Source organism: Musca domestica, unplaced genomic scaffold, assembly GCF_030504385.1.
Source record: "Musca domestica strain aabys unplaced genomic scaffold, Musca_domestica.polishedcontigs.V.1.1 32, whole genome shotgun sequence".
Taxonomy (NCBI): domain Eukaryota; kingdom Metazoa; phylum Arthropoda; class Insecta; order Diptera; family Muscidae; genus Musca; species Musca domestica.
This window is the reverse complement of record NW_026712311.1, coordinates 9,089,758-9,104,567: the sequence shown is the minus strand read 5'-3', so window position 1 is coordinate 9,104,567 and position 14,810 is coordinate 9,089,758. Positions and strand designations below refer to the sequence as shown.

The following is a 14,810-nucleotide window of genomic DNA, read 5'->3' as shown; positions in this document are numbered from 1 at the left end:
TTAAAGTAACTATGGGTCTATCTCGCTTCCTTCTCCATGTTACAAACAAATGCACAAAGAGATAATACCCTTACCCTTGAATATATATGGGAGCTATATCTAAATCTGATCATCGATTTCAATAGGGTTCGATTATCACCAATTTCAAAAGGGTTCGTCCTCTGGCCAAAACAAATATTGTTTGGAAAATTTCATCTTAATTGGATAAAAATGCGACCTGCTTTTTGTTCACAGAAATACATGGACAGACGGACGGACATACATAAACCGACTCAGAAAGTGATTCTATGAAGATCCTCAAATGTAACTATGGGCCTACTAGGCTTCCTTCTCCATGTTATAAACAAATTCACAAAGACAGAATACCGTTACCACTATGTGGTGTAGGGTATAAAAAGGAAACCCTTTTGAAAATATATCTTTAATTGTCTTTAATATTGAAAAACGCGGCTAAAATACGAAAACGGGAATCTGTTTGTACAATTTTCTGGCGTATCAGATGGTACCCCTTACCATCTTGTTGGTAAAAGTGCCGACTTACAACAAATTCCATTAAAAAAATTATAAAACCAAAAAAAAAAACACCGGTACAGTCGAAGGAGGAGAAGGTTTTGCAGACCTAAAATACTGTGATTTAAAATGTTATCAAACTGCTTCATTGTGATCTTAATATTGAGTGATTCCCACAGACGGATGGTCATATTGATTAAAAAGAAATATCACATGGGATCTAAAATGTTTATTTCAAAGAAATTAAAGGAAATGAAGGGTAAATAAATAGAGGGGAGTTTTTACAAAGGCCTTAAAGGGGATATTTTAAGGCTAACAGAGGCTACCATTACAAGTCCCTTTAAATTATCGGTGATTATATATCCGATTGATTGGGGGGCTTTAAATATGACCAAAAAACTTCCATGATGGAGGAGATTAGCAACTCTTAAAAAAATAATTTATATTGAGAATGTCATATTCTATTTTATAAAAAAATATTTCTCCTCACATTCATTTGTAATTTTTAAAATATACTAGTATTATGCAGATTTTTTCCTTTCCTGAGTGTGAATACAACACAACACTAAATCCATGCTGTACATCTATGAATATTTTATTCAAATTAATAGAATTCCAGAATATTTTTCATCAGCTGCTTTCTATGGCGCAAATGGCGGTACAGAGTGTGCTGAGATTATGTTTGGTAACCAAATGACCGGACGTTACAATTTTGTCAAAAAAAAAAATGTGACTGTCTCTTCATTGTCTATCCGGAAACATTGCCGTTGATTGTCCGTTGTATATCATCAAATGATTCATGCAAGTTTTTTTCTCTTGTTTATTGGTCTAAGGGCAATAGTTGTAAATTATTAATGGAAAGATTGTTCTTATTCTTCTTCATTTTTTGTTCTCCTACTAAAAATAATTTTCACTTTATCATCGCAATAACTAATTCGGTTTTTTTTTTGTTTTTTGGTTGTTCTATCACCAGCATCATCAGCATTCATCATTACCACAATCATTAAGTAACAGATGTGGGATTTGTTACATCCAAAGCATTTGCTGTTGCTGGGCCATAGCCATTGTCAGTTTGGAAAATGCATTTTTTGCAATTTGCTCAAATTTCAAAATAAATTAAAATGCATTCATGGAGACTAGTTTTTTTTGCATTTCGATACTGGGGCCAGAAATTGTCGTCGTCGTTGTTGTTAATTTTCCCCCACAATTGTGGCTTAAATTATGCGACATTGACAGATTTCAATGGTTAAACTTTTGAAGGCGGAACTGTTTAATTTGTAGCGAATTAATTGTATGAATTAATGGTAGGTCAGATTGGGGATCTACAAAGGATTACCACAATTCAAGATCATGCATCAAGGTAATTTTGAGGTATCTCCTCATACATAACCTTTCTTAAACATGAATATTTTCCACTTTGTCGTTATAATCCAAAGATCATTCCGCCATTTAAAAAAAAAGAAAACAGGGCAATGACATTTGACTTGAACTACAAGTGAGTGAGACAGTCCATTGCATAACACAAAGAATTTTGCAGAAGTTTGTCTTTTGCCCGGACAATTGTATGGCTAATTGAATGACTGTGAATCTGACTGCGTAGTGGATAAATGTGCATTCATTTGCTTGGCATTCATCCGCCAAGCACTTCTTTCCATAAATCCATTACATTTATCTTCATAAAATAACTATGACTTACTTGCTGTTGCTGCAGATGCTGACTATATAATTTATTTATTTTTTTATAATGAAGTTATTTCTCTATTCCGCCTGTCTGTGATATAATTCAATTATATTCCGGCTATATCTCATTTGTTTCCTCTCCAGCGGCTGCATGGATGGATTCAAAGACATTGTCGGAGCCTGCAATTTTCTTTAATTAAGTTTGTTTTGATGTCTTGACATATAACTGAGCAGATATGTACATATGTTGCAACTGAGCTTGTAATAATGATCAATTATGCGGCGAGGGAGCGACAAATGGATTATATTTTCAAAGCTTCAAAGAAAGCTTTTTTTTTGTGGGTAGCTAAGGACATTATGATTTCAAACAAGGAATACTGTGAAGAATACACCTTTTTATCAATCAGAAGGGAAAATGTTACCCTGAATAGACAGATTACAGAAATTTTATAGTAAATCTATCCATAACAGCTTATTCGAACATGATCAGAATTCTATAGAAGTATTAATTGTCTATCTCTAACACGTTTAAGAGTATCAGTCGGGTTTTCTAAGCCACTCGTCCGACAGCTGTTAAAATTATTCCTGTGACAGCTCATTGAATTGTTTACAAGCGTACAAAAGCATTTTGGTGAGAATTTTCCAGAATAAAAATTTATTCGTGACGGAATTCAAGCGTGATAGTGTGATTTTTTTATATTTGGCTAGAGCACTCTAGCATCAAAATGTGGAAGAAAACAGCAACATCAGCAGAAATGGTTCGAAAAGTAAAGAAGCGGCTTGATCCACGTCGCAGTGACCGAAACATGGCTCCTGAGCTGAACATATCGCAATATTCCATTCGGCAAATACTGAAAAATGAGCTCGAGGTGAAGCAATTGAAATTCCAAAAAGTGCAAGAACTTATACCGCAACAGAAAGAAAAAGTGACTCAAAAGAGCTAAAGAGTTGCTTTGCTTGGGCGAAAGTGGTGAACTGCCGAATTTGGTTTTCTCCGATGAGAAAACATTCGTTGTCCAGCAGTTTGTAAACAGCAGTTTTTAAACAAAATGATCGTGTTGACCTGCCAAAGAGGTGAGCTGAAAATGTGCACCTGCGGTTGGCCACCAGAACTCAAGCACCGGCCTTGGTGATGCCGCCATAACAGCCGATGGTAGTTCTCAGCTCGTATTAATCGACCGTGGCATCAGAATAAATGCCGAATATTATGGCGAAAATATTCTGGAGGGTGTATTAAAGCCTTGAGCACGCAGAAATTTTGGTCGCAAACCTTGGATATTCCAACAGGATTCAGCACCATCGCACTCAGCACGCGCTACCCAAGACAAGTTACAAAATGAGGTTCCTGGCTTCATTTCCAGCGCACAATGGCCACCAAAATCTCTGGATGCCAATCCAATATTGTGTCTGGATTATTTTGGAAAGCACGTTTGGCACTAAAAATACCAAAGTGTCGATCACCTTCGCTTCCTCGGAAATGGGCCAAAATATGGCAGAGAAACATTCGGCAGCGTGTGACGATTTCATTGGCCGTTTGAAGGCCATAATTCATGCCAAAGGTGACCAATTCGAACAAATCTAAACTTATTCTAAAACTTGATGCTATTTCCGACATTTTTTGCTTTCATTTCATTAAAGAACTAAACAAAATATGTATACAAATTATGGCGTTTGACTTTGTTGCAGTTTTTTTATCTCACCCTGTGTGAAAGACACTTATGGGCACATATAAATTACTTTAAAATAAAATTCTCTACAAATTGGTGATCTTCTTAAATCCAATCTATATACCTTCCCTTCCAATTGAAAACAAAACACCATCCCATTGCACCTACAGAATACATTGTCTCATAAATTCTAAAACTTAAATGCGTTTACACACAAAAAAAAACCTGCTTTACAACCTTCCCTTCATTAGCAACCTCCGTCGTCGTCATCTTCAAAAATTTAAAACAGAAAAAAAAAACAAAAAATTCAAATTAATTTCGCTTCGATTTAAAACTAACAGATAATTAGTGCCTGGAGGTGATCTTCGTCGTTCGTTCGTTTAACACTAATCAATAGAAAATTAAAATAAACAATAAAAACAACAATAACAGCAGCGGCAGGGCCAGCAAATTAAAACTATTAACAAATGAGTTCTGCCGGAGGGTGTTTATTTGTCTGGTGTGCCGTAAATGCGGGAGTAAATAAATTTCGCCGTCAATCTCTCAGCCGCCACGGCAACAACAACAACAAAATCCAACTAAACGAAGTCGAAGTCGTGATTTATCGCTTAAAAAGAAGTAATAAAAATACCCAACACTTCGGATAAATCTTGTTTTAAATAGTTGAAACTAGTTTGGAGCAACGGCTTAAAACACGCACACACACACACACTCACTTTCCTCCTTGCCGGCCAGCAGAGAAAAACAGCTGAGCAAAGTAGCAGATGAAAATGCTTCAGCTCTTAGTTGAATCCTTGAATCAGGTGTTTTGAAATCTCTTAAAATGTTTCCGAAATGAGAGCAACATTGAAGAGAACCCAAGCTAAATGGGGGGCAAACTTTTATCTCCCATTTCACAAATACTCTTCGTTACTGTCTGTTGTTGCTGTGCGAAAAACATCTGTTGCTGACTGTTAAGAAGAAAAGAAAACAGAAAACAAACAATGCTGCCAGACAAAGATGGCAGGCAGGCCAGGCGGGCTGACTGGCAAGCAGTTAGCAGCAGCCGCAGTCGCTCTGAGAAAAACGGGCAACAAAACAACAAAGCGGCAGAGTATTGTAAACAAAAATTGATAAGAAACGTAAACATTGATGATATTCGTATTTCCATACTCTTGGAATTTATTACGCGGATTCTATTTTTTGTAGAGTTAACATCTACAGTTCTTTTTTCGGGATGTTGTACCCTACATCATCTATATGGTTGAAGGGGTTAATGTGATGCGTTTTTGAAGGACATACGCTCTAGCTAACGATTGAATTAAAATGGAAAGAAAACTTAAAAAAAAAACATATGATTTGGTATAGCTCCCAAATAAATATTGCTCCAGACTTTATTTTAACTTCTTTTAAAAACCGTATTTCGTGATGCTATAAGTGTTGAAGAACGCTTTTAATTTTAGATTTTTTAAGGGTCGAACATATTTAAGGGGAAGTATGTGTGTAAAACCGAGGTTTGATGAAGAAGCCCAGAATGCATTTCCTAGCTGAATTATGTTGCCTGTTTTACTACGAGTGTACTGCGGTGGCCCCAGCTTTTCGGTGTTTGCGGTGAAAGTTATACCCATTTCCTGCATTTATAACTCCGGATTGGGAAAAATGGTACTTAGAAAATTTATATATTTTCATGGAAAGAATGTATAACATTTTAAAATTACTATAAAAAATTTCAATATTCAGGAAGGGTTTTAGGATATCCTTATCCAGTCACTCCCAGATATACCGTCAGTTTGAGCTCAAAAATGTGCTTCGTTAAAATAGCCATTTAGACCTCATTTCCAGTCGGGATAAATTCTTGCTCTGATATTTCGCCATGTCCCCTCCTTAGTCTGGTGCACGAATGAAGTATTCGATTTGGACAAATTTTTGGACATGGTAATTTTATTGAAATAAATTAAAGTCAACATATAAAGGGTAAAATAAAAAGCGCAACAAGCCAAACGCCATAATTTTTACATTCTTTTTTTTAAATTTTATAGAATAAAAAAAAAATGTCGGCAATAGCATCAAATTGCAGAATAAGTTTAGGTTTGTTCGAATTGGGCGCCTTTGGCACGAATTATGGCTTTCAAACGGCCAATGAAACCGTCATATGCAGCCCGAATGTTGCTCTCCGGTATTTTGGCCCATTCCCGGCGAAGCGCTTGCTTGAGGTGATCGTCATTTTGGTATTGCTTTCCAAAATACTCCAGACATAATAGTCCAACGGATTGGTATCCGGAGATTTTGGTGCCATTGTCACTGGAAATGAAGCGAGGAACCTCATATTGTAACCATTCTTGGGTGGCGCGTGCTGAGTGCTGTTGGAATGCCTAAGGTCTACGCCTAAATATTTGCGTGCCTAAGGCTTTAATACATTCTCCAGAATATTTTCGCGATAATATTCGGGATTTATTATGATGCCACGGTCGATTAATACGATCGCAGAGCGACCATCGGCTGTTATGGCGGCATAAACCATCACCATGGCCGGCGCTTGAGTTCTGGTGGCCAACCGTAGGTGCACATTTTCAGCTGATCTCTTTGGCAAGTAAACCCAATCAGTTTGTTTGTTTACAAACTGCTTGACATCGAATGTTTTCTAATTGGAGAAAACCAAATTCGACAGTTCACCACTTTCGGCTAAGCGAAGCAACTCTTTAGCTCTTTTGCGTCTAATTTCTTTCTGTTGCGGTATAAGCATTTTTGGAATTTCAATGGCTTTACCCCGAGCTCATTTTTCAATATCTGCCGAATGGAATATTGTGATATGTCATATGATCAAGTCGCTTCTTTACTTTTCGAACCATTTCTGCTGATGTTGCTGTTTTCTTTCGTACACTTCCTTGATTTCGGGCTACGCTACCAGTATCACGGTAACGAGGATGGTACGAGACACAATAGATTTATTCACATTTAAATGCTGGAGTGCTCTAACGATAGCCACTTGTGTTTTTCCAGCCAAATATAAAGAAATCACACTATCACACTTGAATTCCATCACGAATAACTTTTTTTCTGGAATATTTTCATCAAAATGCTTTTGTACGCTTGTAAACAATGTAATGAGCTGCCACTGGAATAATTTTAACAGCTGTCGGACGAGTGGCTTAAAAATGATAGCAGTCTGAAGTTGGTTGCAGTTTTTTCATCTCACCCTGTATTTAGGTCCGATACGAAATGGACAGTATTGGTCCATTTCTTCGGAACCTACTAAATGGATGGTCAATCATTTGAATAATCGTAACAGCAGCAAATGTTGCAATAATCGAACATTGGCTGAGGGTATACATCTGTCGACAAAATCGACTGATACTTTTTAACATGTTTTTATTAAATTGAGGTAAAATTGAAAAATTAATTGGTATCCGTCCACAAAGCCTTTAAATTTTCAAAAATCATGGATCTTGTAAAATTACAAAGAAGATTCGACATTTTCTAGGCAGTTTAGATTGTTTTATCGCCTAAGGGGTTAAAAATTCAAGAAATTTAATTTTTCTGTCCGCAAATTCATTGAAAACCCGATTGTAAATTATCGATTGAAAGTTGAAACTTCGAATTAAAAATATTTTTTCATATATTTTTTTTCTACATAGAAAATTATTGGCAAAATCTTCACAGATCTATGCAAGATCATGGATATTTTTAAGTACTTCAGTGTTTTTTAAACCCAATATACTGTTTTATTAAATTATATTGTTCTTAAGACATCAACAGAAAAATTTGTTAGAAACATAAAGTTAGATACATTTTTAAGTCATGCTACTCTTTGAGTAAGTTAGCGATATGGTATTCGCATTACGAAGGCTGTACCATTTCAGTGCTATAATAAAAGTGTAAGGCATAAACGGTTCGATCCGGGTCTCCCATTTAAAACAAAGCAATATTTAATGTTTTATCACTATGGTCGATTTATTTTCGTCTTCTCCACAATGTTTGCATATTTTTTTCTATGAATTCTAAAATGGACGCGTGGCATCATCACCTAGACGATAATTTCCCCATTTTTTATTTGCATTACTTAGGAATATGTGGACTGTTGTCATTATGAGCGAGTTAGTGGCGCACGAGCTCCGTTTGTTATTACTTTTGATGACTATTATTACTAATTTTATGATTTTCATAAGTTATTAGCCGAATTTTGTGTGAAAACTTTTTCCTTCGGATTGACGTCAGTCAACATCCTACAAAGGCTTAGCCATGGTAGCATAACAATGCTGAACGCAAAAATCAGTTCGTATTTTGTAATGCATTATTTGTATCCCTTGTTTACCGTCGATTTTTGTTTGCTTTTTTGATTATGATGCATTTGATGATGTTTTTTTGCGATTTTGTTTTGACTCATTATTTTGCATAAAATATATTTTTCAGTTATTCAATTCGCTTGGCTATGAATGATATGAATGTTCTTTTCCTCATTATTTTTAGAATATTTTACACTTACCTTTCGTTTTGTTCGTGTGCGCATGGATGTGTCTAGCAAATCTTTATCTATTTGTGGGCTATTGTTTACATTGAGACTTTGAGATAAACAGTGGGCAACTAACAAAAATTAATTCAAAATTTTTTAAAATTAATGTGGAGGCTAAATTCTGTACGTTTAGGTGGAAAAGGCAAATTACAAATATTTTGTCAGTTTTGAAGATATTTTTCAACTAAATTTTTAGATCTAGTGATGGCAGGAATGTTGGAGTTTGAGGAAAATCATTGACTTTTTCTCGCATTTTATGAGAGTTTTACAATTTACATAGGTTGGACTGAATCAGATACTTTCTTTGAGAGTTGTGGTGCGCACTAACCAGATAGATGGAAACCTAATTCGTCGATTGAGATATGGAGTCGAAATTCGTTATTTCGACGAGGCGCATGATAGCTGATGGTATAACAACTAAAAAAGCAGTAAGTTCGACCGGGCCGATTTTTAAATGCCCTCCACCATTTGGAACGAATTTGGAAATTAAAAAAAAAATAATAATAATAAAATCCGTTAGAAATTCTATTAAAATCTTAAAAATGCCGAATATAGCCATTCTTTTTGGGGCCTATACGAAGACGTGAACCTGCACAGGCAACTTTTTTTTATAAGCCGTTACAATATTCAAATACGGAACATGGAAACAAGAAACCGATCCGATAATATAGCTAAAATAATCAAAATACCGAATATAGGGAGGTACCGTTATATGACAGCAATACGAAGACGTGGACCTGCACGGACAATTTACTGTCATAGACTGTAGTATCCATTACGAACTTCAAGTACGTAATTTTAAACAATTCCGGTGAATAATGTCGCTAAAATCATCAAAATACCGAATATCGGGAGGTACCGTTTTATGGAACTATACGAAGACGTGGACCTTTGCAGACAATTTGCTGCCACAGGCTGTGTACCTATGCCTATACGTACCTATAAGGAACTTGAAATACGAAATTTCAAACAATTTCGGTGAATATTGTATCTAAAATCGCCAAAAAAACCGAATGTAGGAAGGTGCTGATATATGGGGCTAATGCGAAGACCTGGACCTGCATAGTCCATTTTCTGTCATAGACTGTAGTTCCCATTACGAACTCTAAATACAAAATTTGAAACAACTCCAGTGTATAATGCCACTAAAATCATGAAAATACGGAATATGGAGAGGCACCGTTGTATGTGAGCTATACGATATCGTCGATCTATATAGACAATTCTCTTGCAGGAGGTTAAGTGCATAAAAAGAACTTCTAGTATGAATTTTAAGACAATTTCAATGAACAATGTGGCATCAAAATACCGAATATTTGGGGATACCGCTATATGGGGCTATACGATATCGTGGACATACATATACAATACTCTTCCAGGGGGTAAAGTACTCTGAAGGAGCTCCTTTTGTGGATTTTCAAATAATTTCATTGAAAAATGTTGGCCACAATCAATAAAATTCCGAATATTTGGGGGCACCGTTATATTGGGGCTATACGATATCGTGGCCCATCTTCGAACTTGACCTGCTGATTTGTGCAAAATTTTACTTTCCTATCTTTATTCGTTTTTTACTCTAGCGTGATTACAAGAGACGAGCAGGTCAAAATCGTCTCAGAATTTTACTCTGATCAAGAATATATACATTATTTCTATAAGCTATAAACGGAATGACCAACCTTATATACCCTCCATACTATATATATGCTGGAGGGTAAAAAAACTACGAGTATAAGTAATTCTAACTGGGAACTCCTAGTGAACATCAAAACTCAGAATCTTCTTCATTCCTTCCCTCCCACTGTTGCTTATTCATTTTGTGCTGAACACACTCATTCGGATTCTTGGGCACTTTCTCTCACTTCCCAGCCACCGTATCTAAACCAAAGAATGCAATTTAAATATATTTTTTTTTTTTTGAAATATATAGATATTTGAATAATAAATATTTATGCAACATCCCCTCAACTCAAAACGATTTCAATTGCTATTTTGTATTTGGATTTGTCGGCCAAATGCAAATAATTAGGGAAAAACAGAGGAAAATAAGTCAAGGTGTTTCTGGGTGCTCTGCTGAATGTCATCGCTTGGTTTGTTAGTCATATCGCTTTAATTGCTTTGGATATGACAGGTGGAAGTAGGTGCAATTGTTGGTATGTAAATGAGAATATAAATAAACAGTTGGCGCATGTATGGGTACAGATAAGGAGAGGCCAAATGTATGGAAATAAAAAAAACGGGTCATTGTTTTTTTTTTCTTCTTCTTAATGATGGACATGGGAGATCTAATGTGAAACCACCCAAACATGTAGGCCTAGTTTTGAATTTTAATTTTTGTATTCAAAATCTCTGGAGACATGTTAAAGTTTAAAATAAAATTTCCATTCATGACCATATAGTCGTTGAACACTCCTGCTGATGTCATTGCAAACCCCGAAAAAAAGAACGTTTTTCTTGCTTATCTTTTGTTGGCCTTATGTCTGCCCAAGAATTTATTTCGACATTTCGTCAATGACGTAACAGCAACGTCAAATCAAACCAAGTTATGGGCAATAAAATATTTTCTTATTTTTTTTTAATAAACTAAAGAAAATAGCCTTTAACAAATGTTTATTTTTTTTCCAAAACCACAATATCGCAACAGGTGACCATTAGGAATATTAACCAAGATATCTGTGTTTAGAGGCCACAACAGATAAGACCATAAAAGTGGGAACCCGTTAGATTTACGTAAATTCCATTTCAATAGATTTTTATCTCTGTCTCCATACGTAGCAGGTATTTTTCCTGTAGTTAATAGCTGGGTGGAACATAAAAATGTATTCTGTTCAGGTTGTCGCTTCAATATCTTATCATTCTATATTGGGTGGGAGGAGGAGGAGTGGGAGGACGACTAGGCGAAATCAGTGCAAATTACTTGGTGTTAGTGGTTAACTGATTACGGCAAGCATTGCGTAACTTTGTTTTTAGCCAAGCGGTAATTATTTGAAGGGAAAAAATTAATGTGACATATGACAAGCTATTATTGGAAATTTTAAGTTGATCAATCAATTCAGATTTCAGATCGACTTTCTGGCTTTTAAATTTAAAAATAAATAATATTTTGATATTCTTAATGAAAAGAGTCAGTAGATGCTGTTATATTCTCAGCTCAAACTCATTTTAGGGAAATTTTTAAAGAGCCAAGTGTAGCTTCGGTCTTATGGAACGTAGCGCCGCCCTCTTGAAAGCAAAGGTTACCAATATCCTCCACTTAAATTGTTGTGAATAACAAGAAGAAAAATAAAAAAAAAGAAAATTCGGATAATTATCTCTGTAAACCTAAATTCCCACTAAACAGTGACTCGTTTTGGTGCAGCGGCGTTTTAATGCAAGCGTGCGGGTATTCTTTGCCTTAAATGCGACAAATTTACTTGTTTCCGAAAACCGTACACAATTTTCGCAACCATTCTGCAATATGACCATGAGTGGAAAGATAAATCTCTAGTTATTTTTCAAATCAGACATGAGCTAAGTGTAACCATTCACTAAAAAAAATATATATTTGCGGACCCTATATTTAGCCTGTGGGAACCCAATATATTGAATTATATTTAAGATATAACACGATTCTTCTATTTATACTCTACACCATATGTCTTATACTCGTATGTCTTTGCATTTATTTGCAACATAGAGAAGGAAGCGAGGTATACCCATAGTTCCTTTTGATGGTCCGCATAGAATCACATTATGAGCCGATACATGCCTGTCCGTCCGTATATCCATGTATTTATTGCCCGATCAAAATGAGATTTTAGCGCAAATCTTTTGTTTGGCCTAAGGAGGAAAGCTATTGAAATTGGTGATAATCGGTGAGCATTTAGATATAAGTCCCATATATATCTCCGTTCGATTTATCCTTTATTGTGCACCAAATGTGTAATATTAGCCTAAATAGGATGGAATTTGCCACATACGACCAAATTGAAATAAGTGTGTCAAATTTGGTGGAAATCAGTTCCGATATAGCTATAGCTCTCATAAATATTTTTAATCCAATTTGTTATTTTTGACCTCCATATCCGCAATATAAACTCCGTAATAATTATGTTCGGGAAAATATATCAAATTCAGCTCAGAAATACCATTGTCAAATTTTTGGCGTGATCGGTTCAGATTTGGATGTAGCTCCCATATATATATATATATTCAACCGATTTCGGGTTAATTGTGTACCAATGGGCCAATATAAGTCCAAATTACCTGAATATTGGTACATCCCACCGAATTCAGTCTAAAAGCAAGTACATCAAATTTCTATAGGTATAGGTCCCATATATATTTTTCATCCGATTTTGTGTTTAAGTCCCTCACACCCGTAAAATGCTCACCACAACAACGATTTTTGGGGCCAGCCATCAGATAGAGCAAATATAAATACCTATGCTAAATTTTACAAATATCGGTTCAGATTTGAATATAGCTCTCATATATATCCACACAAATTTTAAACGACGCATTCTTTAAGGTTAAGATAAAAATCAATCGACCAAACTACGCGGCTGCAAAATCGTTTTTGTGGCGTTTTAATGTCGATTCCAATTTGGAAACATGTAAATATTAAAAGACTATAAATCCGATGTCGAGTTATGAATCATTCGCCTGAACTTATGATAAAAGACGAAGAATAAATGAATTCAAAAAGTGCCACAGAGAACCCTTAACGTCAAATTTAAATTCTATTAAATCTACTTCTAAAAAAATAATTCTAAAATAGTCCAAGTACTGAAATTTAAAATGGGAGCCATACCAATATTTACTCTTTTCAACTCATTTTATAGGAATATTGAGTGTCCAGATTTATAAATCGAAGCCCATATGGTTAGAAATACTTAAATTGTTCAGAATCGGGAGTTAACGTTGTATAGAGATTTGCATATACCTAAACGCGAATCGATTTTTATAAATAATTCAATCCTTTGAGTCATGTTAATATCTGTGCAAAGTTTCCAAGGTATATTTAAAATATTGAGAGAGAGAGAGAATATTGAGGGGCCGGGCCGAACTTTGAATACCCTCCACCATTTGGTACAAATTTAACAATTTTCAAAAAATAAAATCCGTTAAAAATGCTGTTAATATCTTGAAAATACCTAATGTAGCCGTATATTAGAGTCTATACGACGTCGTGGAGCTGCATAGGCAACTTTCGTCACAAGCTATTACAATATTCAAATGCGAAACTTGCAAGAAAAAAATCTGTTTATAATGTAGCTAAAATCAACAAAATACCGAAAATAGGGAGGTACCGTGGTGGTTATAAAATGTGGATCTGCACAGACAATTTTCTGTCATAGGCTGTAATAACCATTACGAACTTCAAATGCGAAATTTAAAACAATTCCGGTAAATAATATCGCTAAAATCATTAAAATACCGAATATCGGGAGGTACCGTTATATGGGGCCTATACGAAGACGTGGACCTGCACAAACAATTTTCTGTCTTAAGCTGTAGTATCCATTACGAGCATAAAATACCAAATTTGAAATAATTCTGGTGAGTAATATCGCTAAAATCATCGCAATACCGAATATTGGAAGGTACCGTTATATGAGGGCTATACGAAGACGTGGACCTACATGGCCCATTTTCAATACCAAAAGTCCTGCAGACAAAATACATATTTGAGTAGAATTTTGTCAACCTACTGCCTTTCCTTCGGAAGCTACAGTGATTTGAACAGACGAACAGTAATGTCAATATCTTAGCAAAGTTTCCAAGGTATAACTAAGCATAAACAATTAAAAATCGAAATCGACTTTTTGTTGGGAAGCAAAAATCAAAAACGATTATTAGGTGATGCAACATCACCGATACACCAGAAAGTCTTTTGTGAAGGACCTCAAACGATCAGTTGTCTTTTGTTCTCTTCTGTGTATCTCCCTCATGCTTAATGTTTAGTGTTAAATAGCAGTCTTCGGAAAAGGATACAATAAATTCAATATATTTGTTATTTTGGTTGTTTTTGGTAGATTTTTATTAATTTAAAACTTAAAAAAAACATTTTTCTTTAATTTATGTCAATTAAAAAGTAAAACTTTCTGTTTGTTGCAAATTAATTGTAAATCGTTACAATAAAATACATTTCTATGTAAAATATGGGCGTAGGCTAAAGGGGGGTGTTTTTTAAAAAGGGGCGTTTGGTTGGCGGTTTGTTATTGGGGTCATTTTGGTTTGTTTGTTGGAGTTATTAAACTAACTTGTACAATTGCTAGAAACTAAAAAAATGACACTCACAAAATACTTTGTAGAAGAGATGTTTTCTCTTCGTCCTTCCTTTTTTTCTTCCTTCAGCTGTAGATCCTTTGATGGTGTCGTTGCAGGATTTCTTTTTCTTCTTTATTTGTTGGTGTTGTTATAGTTGTATTAAATATACAATAACTAAACTTTACAATAAACAATTCTAGTTTGTTTTTTTC

The 14,810-nt window shown here is 35.1% G+C and overlaps 1 long non-coding RNA gene across 2 annotated transcripts in view; it reads left to right on the top strand.

Annotated features, from left to right (window-relative positions):
* The window catches only part of LOC131803705 (uncharacterized), a 57,486-nt gene that overhangs the window by 6,423 nt on the left and 36,253 nt on the right, over nucleotides 1–14,810 (top strand). The gene's annotated exons all lie outside the window — the stretch shown is intronic.